The sequence below is a fragment of the Mustela erminea genome, chromosome 16, assembly GCF_009829155.1.
Source record: "Mustela erminea isolate mMusErm1 chromosome 16, mMusErm1.Pri, whole genome shotgun sequence".
In the NCBI taxonomy this organism is placed as follows: domain Eukaryota; kingdom Metazoa; phylum Chordata; class Mammalia; order Carnivora; family Mustelidae; genus Mustela; species Mustela erminea.
The window spans coordinates 29925860-29939009 of record NC_045629.1 but is presented as its reverse complement, the minus strand read 5'-3'; the positions used below and the strand labels follow the sequence as shown (position 1 = coordinate 29939009).

The following is a 13150-nucleotide window of genomic DNA, read 5'->3' as shown; positions in this document are numbered from 1 at the left end:
TCTCAGGTTATTAAAAGACTGTAATCATTTGAAAATGCTAGTAAATATGGATGTGTCATTTGAATGTTATCCCTTTTGCTTTTTGGCTTGATCCACTGCAGAAAAGCACAAATTTGTTGAAGGCAGTTTCCCCAAGAAAAACCCACTTCAATATGAGAGATTAATTTGGATGAACAATGATCTGTCACAATTTGTTTTGGAGGGTAGTAGTTAAAAAAAAATATGAATGCTATCTTTTCAGAGTGAAGCCTTTTAAAAGTGCATTGTTCTCCAGTGAGCTTATCTTAAATAAACCCCACATGTGTAATTATACTTTTCTAAAATTTTCATATATTATTGTAGAGGAAAAATTTTTAAATCTTTTTATATCTTCACAATACTTAAAATTTGACAGTCTTTGGGGTGCCTGGGTGGCTCAGTCGGTTAAGCATCTGCCTTTGGCTCAGGTCATGATCACAAGGTTCCTGGATGAGCCTGGCATCCCGCTCCCTGCTAAGCGGGGAGTCTGCTTCTCTCTCTCTCTCTCTCACTGCCTCTCCCCCTGGCTCATGCTCTGTTAAATAAATTAATAAATTCTTTAAAAAATTTTTTTGACCATCTTCAAATCTGTACTTGGACTTGGTGAGTCTGACAGATTATTCTCACTGATTCCACTGGGTATCCACCAATTTGTATGCAACATTATTTTTGCAAGTTCTAGCAAGATTAAGTTTTGTTAGTGGATAGAGCGTATTAACACCCTGGTTGTTTTTCACTACATTTCAATTATGAGAGAACCTGAGTGTGAAAAATCATGGAGAGGAGTTTTAGAAATGGGATTAAAGGGGCACCTGGGTGGCTCAGTTGTTAAGCGGTTGCCTCTAGCTCAGGTCATGGATCCCAGACTCCTGAGATCCAGCCCGCATCTGGCTCCCTGCTCAACAGAGAGTCTGCTTCTCCCTCTCCCGCTCCCATGCCCCCTGCCTGTGTTCCCTCTCGGGCTGTCTCTCTCTCTGCCAAATAAATAAATAAAATCTTAAAAAAAAAAAAGAAAGAAAGAAATGGCATTAAAGATCACGGACTTCTTGGTTTATGCAGTCAGATTCTGCAGTATACAACAGAAGTAACAAAGTGGGTTGTACTGCTGCTATGATTGCAATGACCAAAACACCCAATATTTCTACCCTCAGTCTCATCAACATGGCAGTGCATTGATTAAGATGTGTGTTTCTTATTGCTTATTTAGGTAAAGGTCAGAATGCTTATTTGTTTCATGTCTGTTTTTAAAAGAAGGTTTGATCAGGCAGAAATAAAGACAAAAGTAAATCATAGAGAAATGCCTATTAATAGGTTCTCCATCCCAATTAACCAAAGAAAAAACATGCCTTAAAATACTGTTGTGAAATATCTACGCTATGCCTATCTATGTTCTTGCAATCTTTCAGTTTTAAGCAGTTTTTCAAAAATATGTTATAGGGATGCCTGGGTGGCTCAGCCAGTTAAGCCGCTGCCTTCGGCTCAGGTCATGATCCCAGCGTGCTGGGATCGAGTCCCTCATCGGGCTCCGTGCTCAACAGGGAGCCTGCTTCTTTCTCCTCCTCTGCCTGCCACTCTGCCTGCTTGAGCATACTCTTTCTCTCCCTCTGACAAATAAGTAAATAAATAAAATCTTTAAAAAAATATACGTTATAAACATGTTGCTTCATCCTTGACATTGTAGCATGTTAATGTCTAATTCTGGTACAACATGATGCAATCCCCCAGCAAGCTTCTTTGTTTCTCCCCTCTTGGACAATGCAAATCAAGATAATCTTCTGAGAAGGGTAGTGAAAAGTTTTGCCAATTCTGTTTTTCTTCATATGTACCAATATTCTGTAGTTTAGCTTAAATACAACACTCCTTTCAGGATAAATTAAAATGGATACATTAAAAAGAAACTAAAGAAAAAAAAAACCAACAAAATAAAAGATTTACTATAATGCAGGTACATATATTTGAACTAAAAAAGAGACCAAACTTTAGAATTGGCTGGATTCAAATGACCTATTGCTCGAGCTTAAAACACACACACACTTCTCACACACACCTAGATATAGATGTTTCTAGTTTTCTACACTGTTGTTGTAAGACTTGACAGACATCTGTGATGTACTCTGTAATATCTTTGAAATGATAAAATGTGTTGAGAGACTTGAAATCTGTCAAGACTTGTGTATAATATTTTTCCTCCATGAACAGAAATGAAAAAAGTGAGAATCTTTCCTTGCTCAAATCATAGTAAATGGATTCCCTTATATTACATGCACTCATTTTAAAGATAGAAATGGGTACAGAGGGGCGCCTGGGTGGCTCAGTGGATTAAAGCCTCCACTTTTGGCTCAGGCCATGATTCCAGGGTCCTGGGATTAAGCCCTGCATCAGGCTCTCTGCTCAGCAGGGAGCCTGCTTCCCTCCCTCCCTCTCTCTCTCTCTCTCTGCCTGCCTCTCTGCCTACTTGTGATCTCGCTCTGTAAATAAATAAATAAATAAAATCTTAAAAAAAAAAAAGAAAAGAAATGGCTGCAGAAAATACATAAATACTATCTGTTGAAGAAGTTTATGATTTTTATAGTCAACGTACTTTTTCTAATTATAAACGCTCATGTATTATCTCTGACCCAACAATACCACACCAAAAATTTCTTCATCAAAAATTAAAGCACCAATCCTGGGTCTTGGAACCATCCACAACAACAAAAAAAAGCGAAAAAGTAAAAGCACTAACATATGAAGATGGGCAAGTTCGTGTCCATTACCACATACCTTGAAATCAAAAAATAATTTGGAACTTAATATTTATCAGTTTTTCATTTAATAAAATCATGGGACATTCTCTGTACATATTAGGCCTCGACTAAAGGTGATATGGTAGTGTTTTGTGCTAGATATCATCAATGTAATAATAGGCAATGTACTGAAAATATTTTGCAACTAAAAAACACTGTAGGTGTGTATATGTATATATACACCCACCCCCCACACACACACACATATATATATCATTCAGCTTGAAAAAGTAATGCAATTTGGGGCGCCTGGGTGGCTCAGTTGATTAACTGCCTTCAGCTCAGGTCATGATCCTGGAGTCCCTGGATCCAGTCCCACAGCAGGAGTCCTGCTCAGCAAGGGTCTGCTTCTCCCTCTGACCTTCCTCCTCTCATGCTCTGGAGCTCTCATTCTCTCTCTCTCTTTCAAATAAATAAATAAAATCTTTTAAAAACAAACTAAAAAGCAATGCCATTCTGACACATGCTACAACATGGATAAACTTTGAAAACATTATGCCAAGTGACAGAAACCAGATATAAAAGGATAAATATTATATAATTCCACTATATGAGGTGGCTAGAATAGGCAAATCCATAGACCTAGAAAGTAGAATAGAGTTTACCAGAGGCTGAGAGGTGGGGAGATGAAGGGTAACTGCTTAATGGGTACAAAGTTTCTGTTTGGGATGATGAAAAAGTTCTGAAAATGGATAGTGGTGAAAACTGCTCAACATAGAGAATGTACTTAATATCTGTGAATTTCATACTTTAAAATGCTTAAAACAGCTAATTTTGTTATTTCTATTTTACCATAATAAAAAATAAAAATCTACTATAAAATAAAGTATAAATTTACCTTGCATTGGGCACATTATAAAGTTTCCATAAAATTGCCCTTATTTTGGGATACCTAGGATCAAACTCCCGCATTGGGGTCCCTGCTGAGTGGGGAGCTGGCTTTCCCCTATCCCCTCTGCTGCTCCCTTCCAATCTGTTGCTCTCTCTCTTTTTCTTCCTCTCTGTATGAAATAAATTTTTAAAAAATTGCCCTTATTTTAGGAGCTTATACAGGTATTATCATATTTTGGGAAGTATAGGGAAACCAAAAGCTTAAGTTGGCCCTTTGAATTTTCTTTCTCTCCATATCTGTTTTTTTTCTAGATTAATGTTGTCACACTTCTTTTCGAATACTAGCATCAGCAAACCATGCTAGCTAGTACTGGTTTCTTCAGGTATCGGTTAATTTTTAATGTACTTTTATGCTGGCAATTGTTTTATAACTTAGGAGGGATGAATATAACTTGTCATTCTCCCCTTAACATGGTAAAAGCAAATACATTACTGCAGACAGCGTCACCAGAAAGAAATAGTAACTTTGAGGCAAACATACATCCATCGTAAGAAAACTGAATATGTTTCAAAGGAGCCTACATCGCTCAACTGCTGGCAATGTTCTTATACATATTTGGCACTACTACTCTAAGTCTAGAACGGTTTCTTTTTTTGTAAAAAATGGTTTTGATTGGAAAACCCTAAATAAATCATTTGGAATGTGTAACATTCAGAACTCCTTCTGGGATTCCTTTTCCATGAATCAGGGTTCTTTGAATCACTTTTCTCACTGGCACTTACTTGTTTTCGAATCATCTTAGCTGCCTTTGTGCCAGTGATAATGAGGAGCTCTCATTTTGGGTTCCAAGGCAGGGAGAAGAATAGAAGGAGAATGTTGTTTCAAGTACCAAAAATGTCTGGACTAATAAAGGACACACATCTTGTTAAAGTGAACCCAGAGCAGATGTTCTTAAACCATTTGCTAAGGAGTACTTTAGTGGGTCCTTAAACACCTGCAATTGTATGCAAAATGCTATGTGTATTTGTGTGTGTTTGTGTATATACTTGGGGAGTGGATGCATAGCCTTTACTGAATTATCAAAGGGGATGTTAAGGCCCAAAAGTTTAAGAAACACTGGAAAAATTAATTACAAAACAATTTTTAAATGACTCTGATAGCTCTGACCTTGTGTTTTTATAATGCTTTCCTTCACTCGTAACACTTCAAAGAGCAGCATGGTAACATGGAAGGAATGTCTGCTAAACATTTAGGTGAATCTTTGAGTCTCAGTTTCCTAAAGTAAAATTAGCATAGAGTAGAAGCCTGAAATTTGATTTCATGGATGAAAGTACCTGGCAGAGTGCCTTGAAACTGGACAAGTGCTTATATATGTAAGGCATCTTCTCCTGCTTACTCTTTTTCAATAAAACACAAGCATGTTGAAAGTAGATACAATATCTTCTTTAAACTTTTGTTTTGGGGGCACCTGGGTGGCTTAGTTGGTTAAGCGGTTGCCTTCAGGCTCAGGTCATGATCCCAGGGTCCTATGATCTAGCCTGGAGACAGATTCCCTGCTCAGCAGGGAGTCTGCTTCTCCCTCTCCCTCTGCCCCTCACCTGCGCTCATGCTCTCTCTCTCTTTCAAATAAATACATAAAATCTTTTTAAAAACATTAAGTTTTGTTTTGGGGATGTATGTGTGGCTCACTCAGTTAAGCGTCTGCCTTTGGCTCAGGTCCTGATCCCAGGGTTCTGGGACAGAGTCCTGCATTGGGCTCCTAGCTCAGCAGGGAGCCTGCTTCTCCCCTTCCCCCTGCCTGCCACCCCACCCCGCCATGTGTGCTCTTGTGAACGCTTGTGTACCCTCTTTCTCTCTCTCTGTCAGATAAATAAATAAATTTTTTTTTAAAAGTTGTGTTTTGTTTTGTTAAGCTTATCATATTTTTAATATATATGAGCTAATATACATTGAATGACCTGTAAGCTCACAATAACTTTTGTTGAATATAATTATTTGAATGTGCTTTCACTATATTTATTATTATGTAAATATTTTTAAAACTAAAAGTACTTGCACACAGTTTGGGAGTTGAACTTGCCTGATGGTAAAGAGTGGGTAGAGATATACCCCTGAAATAATAACTAATTTCTTCACTAAAATCAAACTGGGGAATGTCTACTATGCATATACAAAAGTTTCCTGACTTATGATGGTTCAATGTATGATTTTTCAACTTCATGATCATGTAAAAGAGATATACATTCGGTAGAAACCACAATTCAATTTCTGATTGGATTTTTTCCCAGGCTAGCAGGAAGTACAGTAATCTCTCCTGATGCCAGGCAGTGGCAGCAAGCCACAGGTTCCCAGTTAGCCACACAGTCATGAGGCAAACAACAGATACATTTAACAACCCTTCTGTACCTACGTAAAGATTCGGTTTTTCACCTTCAATATAGTATCCAATAAATTACATGAGATATTCAACACTTAACCATAAAATAGGCTACGTGTTAGATGATTTTGCCCATCTGCAGACCAATACAAGTGTTCTGAGCTCACTTAAGGTAGGCTAGGCTAAGCTATGGTGTTTGGTGGGTTAGGTGCATTAAATGCACTTGACATAGGGTATTTTCTTTTTTTTTTAATTTTTTTTTTGATATTTTATTTATTCATTTGAGAGAGAAAGAGAGCACAAGGAAGGGGAGAGAGAGAGGGAGAAGCAGACTCTCTGCTGAGCAGGGAGCCCGAGGCGGGACTTGATCCCAGGACCCTGGGATCATGACCTGAGCCGAAGGCAGACACTTAACAGTCTGAGCCACCAAGGAGTCCCGACATAGGGTATTTTCAACTTATGATGGGTCTATTGGGATGTAAGCCCACTGTAAATCAAGGAAGAACTGTACGTAGCTAGGCACTGTACTCTGAGTTGCAGGTAATAAAAGGTTGTCAGTTACAAACATGCTCTCCAAAGCTATTTTAGGAGAATAAGGCATTGGTTCACACTAAAGAATAGACCAAGATATAAAGTGCAATAGGAATTTAGACAAGGGAGAAAGCTCACCTGATAAGAGGATGGTGGGTATGGGGAAAGCTTTATGGAAGAGGAAGTGTCTGATGTGAGCAAGGTTTCAACATATATGGGGTGAGTGAAAGCAACAGATGAAGACATATAGGCGTGACATCATAGGGCACAAACTGGAAATCAAGACTAGCTGGTTTAGGCTGATCACAGGATAGCTTAAGGGGATTAGTGAGAAACTAGATAAAGAGATATCTCAGTTCCTGATGCATATTACTTATTAATGATACTTAAACATGAATATTTAATTTAAAAAGAACATGGATGAGAACTTAAAAATAAAGACATAATGAAAAAAGGTGAAATATTACATAAATCTGGCAGTTAGGAGAGCACTGACAACTTTCAAAATTGCACTTTTTCTACTTATTTGCAGCGGAGACACTGGGTAAATAGAAATTCACTTCTTTAGCTTTATTATTTCTACTTTTTTTTTCTTTTCCATTTTTCAAAATCTCAAAATAAGTCTATTTCAGTTGCAGCTAATGGCAGTAAGACAGCGTCAGAAAATGCCTTTTTTTATGAGGTCAACTTTGATGTCTAAATTTTTACTAAGTTACGGATAACACTGACCACACACCATACTAAATTTTTTTTTTATGTGATTAGAAAGCAGTAGATTGACTTCATTCTATCTTGTCAAACCTACAAAAATGTCTGCAATTCATTCAGCATCTAATAGTGCACATCCTTTTTTTTTTTTTTTTCATTCCTCCTCCATCTCTTGAACACCAGGCAATTAATTTTTCCTTTCCCTGGGAAACAGTTAAAGAAAAGGATATAAAGTCATAAATCAATTCAGTCATGAAGTCATGAAGTCAGACATATATTTCTTCTTAGGACTCTGAATTTAGACACTTTTCTCAGAAAAATTGTTTTATTTCAATATAACAAAGTCCAAATTCAGAAATCCTTTAAATTTATTTATCTTCCTCAGTTGCACTGAAATGAAAAATTAAATTTTCTTTTTTTTTTTTTAAAGATTTTGTTTATTTATTTGACAGAGAGAGATCACAAGTAGACAGAGAGGCAGGCAGAGAGAGAGAGGAAAGCAGGCTCCCCGCCGAGCAGAGAGCCCAATGCGGGACTCGATCCCAGGACCCCGAGATCATGACCGAGCTGAAGGCAGCGGATTAACCCACTGAGCCACCCAGGTGCCCCGAAAAATTAAATTTTCTAACTTATTTTCTCCCTTCCCAAAAAGGCTTCTCCAATGTAGGTCCATAATTCAGTGAATTCATCTCCCTTATAAAATCACTGGCAGGTATGATGCCAGCTTAGGCAGTACTAGTCCCCTAATTCTGACCCACTTCTTCTCAAAGAATTCAGTTTCTTCAGAAACCAAGTAATAGACAATTTCAATTTCTAACTAGTATTAGGATATTCTCATGCACTAATAATCAACATGAAGAAAACTCAAATTACAGAAATTTTTACTATACCTAAGGACAATTATACTAATCTGTACTTCATAATTTCTTAAAAGTGAATTATCATATTAACATTTATTATCACTTAATAAATAATTATTTATATAGTTAAATATTTTAAGATTAGTAAAGAAAGGTGGTAGAATAAAGGGTTTTGTTGTTCTTGCTCTTTGTTTCCTTTTCTATTTGGTGTGCTGTGCCTGATTCAAAATTATAGAATCTTGAAATTTTAATATTTCAAACCCACATCACACTCAACACATAATAACAACAACAATATGCTAAAAAAAAAAAAATGGTGCTGAGGTTTTCATGATCCAGGGGAAGAGTTCCTGGAGTGGGCCACTTGGAGTGGGATTTGCCCACCCCCTCCACTCCCTCTGCATCATATACTAAAGGTAGAGACAAAGAAACCAACTCAAATCCTTCTAAAGTGTATTTTATAAAAAGAATTTGTATTCAGAAAAGCAATAATGGCATATAACAGAATTAATATGATTTTTCAAAACTAGTATCTTTGTCTAAAAGCAATATTTAAAAAGGAAGGTAAGCAGAGATAAAATTTTAGCTATAAACCTTGCCTCTCTTTTTCATTGAGCTCCTCTTTCAATTTGCTAAAATAAAATTACATGGTTATGGAGTCAGACTGTCTCATTTGAAATTTAAAGATAAAGATCCCCAGTTAAATAGAGTATTGGCACACAGACACCCCAGTCTGGCTTATTGCAAATACTCTCTGTTGGTAAAGTGGCACATTTGCAATCCCCATCACAGCCATCTTACCCATTTCAGAGCGTATTATTCAAATGTACATCCCTAGGTGGCAACAGGAATAAGGCACTTGAGCTCAGTAGCAAGAGGTTTGTGGGGGAGATCCTAGAACAAGTGGTCAGAACCCTTAAATGGCAAGACTAACTTGAGGATGCTCAAATAACCTGAGGCTTAGATTGGCCAGCTCCAGTGGCTTCCTGAATGCTTGTGGGGAAAGCCTCTCTGGAAACTCTTTCGAGGTTATTGGGGAATCCTGGGACAGACATACTGCTTGCTTTTTGAGGAGTACCTACCTCAAATCCTATCAAGGTAGGTGTCTGCCATCCAGTGCCCCCCCCCAAAAAGCTTCAAGGAAAACTGGATAGACACATTCACATTTGTACTTCCATCTATGCCTATGCACAGGGAGCAAAATACAAGTACGGTCCACTTTCTGACACCCCAACAGATTCTGCTGTCCTCGAAATCCTCTTCTCTTGTAGCCGCAGTGACTACAGCGAAGGAAGTTACCGGGAACCATGTTGGTACTAGGTTAAAAGAAGGATTTTTCGTGCCACGTATTTGGGGGAAGGACACAGGTTAGAGTATACAGAGAGAATACTAAAACTGGTGTAGGGCAATGCCCTTTGTAGGTCCTTGACAAAATCAGTCATGGAGCAGAGGTGGTGGATTGAATCTGACAAGATCTGGCCTGTGAATGGACCCGGCATCCCAGGGAAATCAATGAAGTAATTGACGAGAGAAGATGATAAACGAAGGGATAAGGTAGAAACAAGTGCTGCTCACCCCAAGCTGAACTCCAGGAGGTAAGTTTCTCCTCTAATATGAGACTCTTTCTAAAGGTTCAGTATTGAAGTAGGTGTTTGACATTGAAATGGGCACAGACCAATTTTGATAACTAGGAAGGGAGAGGACAGAGGAAGGTAGGAAAGATTTCTGATTAGTTCCCCAAGCTGCCTCCAAGGACCTGCTGCTCCAAAACAACAAAATAACCAAGTGAAGGCTGAAGTAGAAAGATAAAAGTGCAACTCCCAGTTATTCCACATTCTGAGTCTTCAATGCCTAAGCGAGTCTAGCACTGAAACGGTCGACTATCTTTAAGAGTATAGAGGCTGACCGCCTTCTTTGTTTGCCCAGTAACACCGCTCCTCCAATCTCAAGCACTTGGCTGATTAACAATTCAATTCCAGTTGTTGCTCCTTTTCCCATTGCAGTATGCAGCAAGGATATTTCCCTTCCCTGTGTATTGCAAAACCCATTATTACCCGAGCGGAAAGAACTAAACGGCGTGGCGGAGGCTAATAATAGCCGGGCTGCTTACCTTCTCTGGATGCAGTCAGCGCGAGTCCCAGCGCCCGCTGCCCCGGGGCCGCAGTGCCGCCGCGCCCGGCCGAGTGCGTGGTCAGCTCCACCGGCCCCAACCCCACCTGCCGGCTGCAGCAGCTGCTCCCGCCGCCGCGCTCCGGCTGCATGAAGTCATCCTCCTCCCCGGGCCGGATCACCACATTCCGTGCCAGTCGCGGGGGGAGAAGGACCTCTCCCGGCAGCGGGTATGGGCTCCTGGAAACTGTGCCCGACGACCGCTACCCCTCCGGGTTTTAGGTTTCTTTTCTATTAATGCTATTACGCAGGAAGCGTTGCCAGATTGTGGACCGAGAGAGAAGGACCAGAGAAACTTCTCTGCATAGCGCCTTTCCTCCGAGAGCTCCCCTATCACGCCCGCTGCATGGACAGCTCCATTCGGCTGTGTGGGTTTCCCACCCTCTTCATTTTTCTTATCAGTATTGTTCATTTCGCAGAATTTGAGACTGGGATTGTCTTTTTAAGATAAACATTCAAACACTCCGGAAATGTTTTAAACCGGCAATCGATCTTTCTAAGCCCCTTGAGGCACGCCTTACTTTCCCCCAACGTATACACACATGCAAACCACTCACAAGCATGAAAGCTGGGACCTCTCACTCTCTTGCCTACGTAATAGAACAGGAAACTCCCAAAGGAGTGGAGAAGTAGGACCGACCAAAGAAAGCACTCGAGGAAACAGAGAGGGCTGGCCCCAGGATTTTTCTGTTCTTTAGTGGTGCATTTAGTGGACAGATGTTGCCTCTAACACCTTCCCCCCACCCTTCAATTGGGCTGGCTGCTCTGGTGACAGCTATAACATTTGGAAGCCAAGAAACAGAATCCACAGTAACAGATGGCTGTATTTCCCCCACCCCACCCCGCCCCAAACGCAAGGATGTATCAGAATTGGCTTTAGGATAATGTAAGCGAATACACATACAAGCCCCTTCTTAACCTCTTTAAATGGGCACCAGCTATTAAACCCCCGCCCTCCCATTCTGTCTCTTCCTTTCCCTCTCTCTCCCCCTCCCTTCCTTTCTTTCTCCTGCAGACCAGTGTGGGGATTTAAGGGAAGAAAAGGCCAAGGATTTGTTCCCTTTATGGTGACGCCAGTGTCTCTTTCTCCCATTGTTAAGTCATTTCCAAGTAAAGAGGTTCTTTGACAGTAGAGTTTAGTGTGAGTGGAATTTCCTCATTTAATTTTACTTTGGGAATTCCCCTCAGTAGGTCCAAGCCAGTTTTATCTTGTGGATTTGAAGAGCAGCATAAGCAGAGCATTGCACAAGGCCAGGAAAGCACATTTGATCCATGAAGAGCTCCCATCTCTCTGTTTAGCAGTTCCAAAATTGGTAGGTAGTGTAACAACAGAATTAAAAAAAAAATCATTAAGAATTCTTGGCCCTAGAATGAATGTTGTTTGGAAGCTGAAGCAACCTAATTCATGTCTTTGAGTCTTAATTTCATAAAATTAAGCCATTAATAAAACCATAAACTGGGAGGTTCTTAATTTGTATCAAAGGGTATGTAGAATCTGGATGGGAGTGTTCCATCTTTAGTCTTACTAACCTATAACTGAAATTTATAAATTTAAATATAAATGCAAACAATGAACCACAATAATATTAGGAGTACCTATGACTTTGTCACGAACAGAAATCACAGATAATTTCCTATTTCAGGTTTTACAGATATCTCAAAAATCACTATGCTGATGTTACAATTAAATCATCACCACCTTTTTTTGTTTTATTTAATAGATTATATATGTTCTTAGAATAGGTTTAGATATACAGAAAAATTAAGGAGATAATATAGGGTTCCTATATATTCCACTCCCAGTTTCCTCTGTTATTGACAGCTTACATTAGTATAGTACCTTTGTTACGATTAATGAACCAATAATGCTACACTAATATTAACTAAAGTCTGCACAGTTTCCTTAGGTTTTACCTAAGGTTTTCAATTCTTTTCCCATCCAGGACACTATGCTACCTATAGTTGTCATGTCCCCTTAGGATCCTCTGAGCTGTGATAGTTTCTCAGATTTTTCTAGTTTTTAATGACCTTGACAGTTTTGAGGAGTCGTGGTCAAGAATTTTGTAGCGTGCCTCACTACTATAATCTGTCTGATGCTTCTCTCATGATAAGACTGGGATTATAGTTTATTGGGAAGATGACCACAAGATAAAGTGTCATTTTCATAACATCACGTCAGGAATATATACTATCAAAATGATTTTCAACTGTTGATGTTGACCTTGATCACCTGACTGAGGTAGTATCTCAGATTTCTCCACTGTAAAGTTACTCCTCCATCTTTTCTTTCCATATTATACTTGTTGGAAGGAAGTCACTATGAGAAGCTCATGCCTAAGGATTAGAGAGTTATGCTCTACCTTCTTGAGGGCAGAGTATTCATATAAAGTATTTGGAATCCTGGCTCCATAGCTCAGGGGTTAGAGCACTGGTCTTGTAAAGTATTTGGAATCCTGCACAGGAGATTGTATTTTCTACCCTAAATATTAATTTATGCAATTGTTTATTTATAGCAATATAGAGTCATGCATATTTACTTTATACTTCGAGTGATAATCCAATACCACTTTATTTTGTTGTTCAAGTTGTTCCAGCTTTAGCCATTCCAAGTTCCTTTTGTCAGCGCCTATGCTCCTTTGACATACTTCCTTTGATGTCTGTGGGTGTGTGTTATTACTTTGTTATTTACTGGCATTACACCATGCTAAGGCCCACCTTGTATTTTCCTACCCCAGTCCTAGAATCAGCCATTTCTCCAAGAAGCCCTGATTCCTCTTACTGGAGGATGATAATAGCAAGATCTGGGCTTTCAGTGTGGTGGTTGCTAAGGGGGCACCATTTGTTTAGGCTCTCTGAGAAAGTAAAGAAA

At 39.3% G+C, this 13150-nt stretch overlaps 1 protein-coding gene across 1 annotated transcript in view; it reads right to left on the bottom strand.

Moving 5' to 3' along the window:
- The window catches only part of PKIA (cAMP-dependent protein kinase inhibitor alpha), a 92773-nt gene extending 82355 nt beyond the window's left edge, over positions 1-10418 (bottom strand). The window contains exon 1 of the mRNA XM_032315586.1: positions 10223-10418. The gene's annotated coding sequence lies outside the window, so the exon portion shown is untranslated. The remainder of the gene's footprint in view (positions 1-10222) is intronic.
- Positions 10419-13150: the final 2732 nt, after the last annotated feature.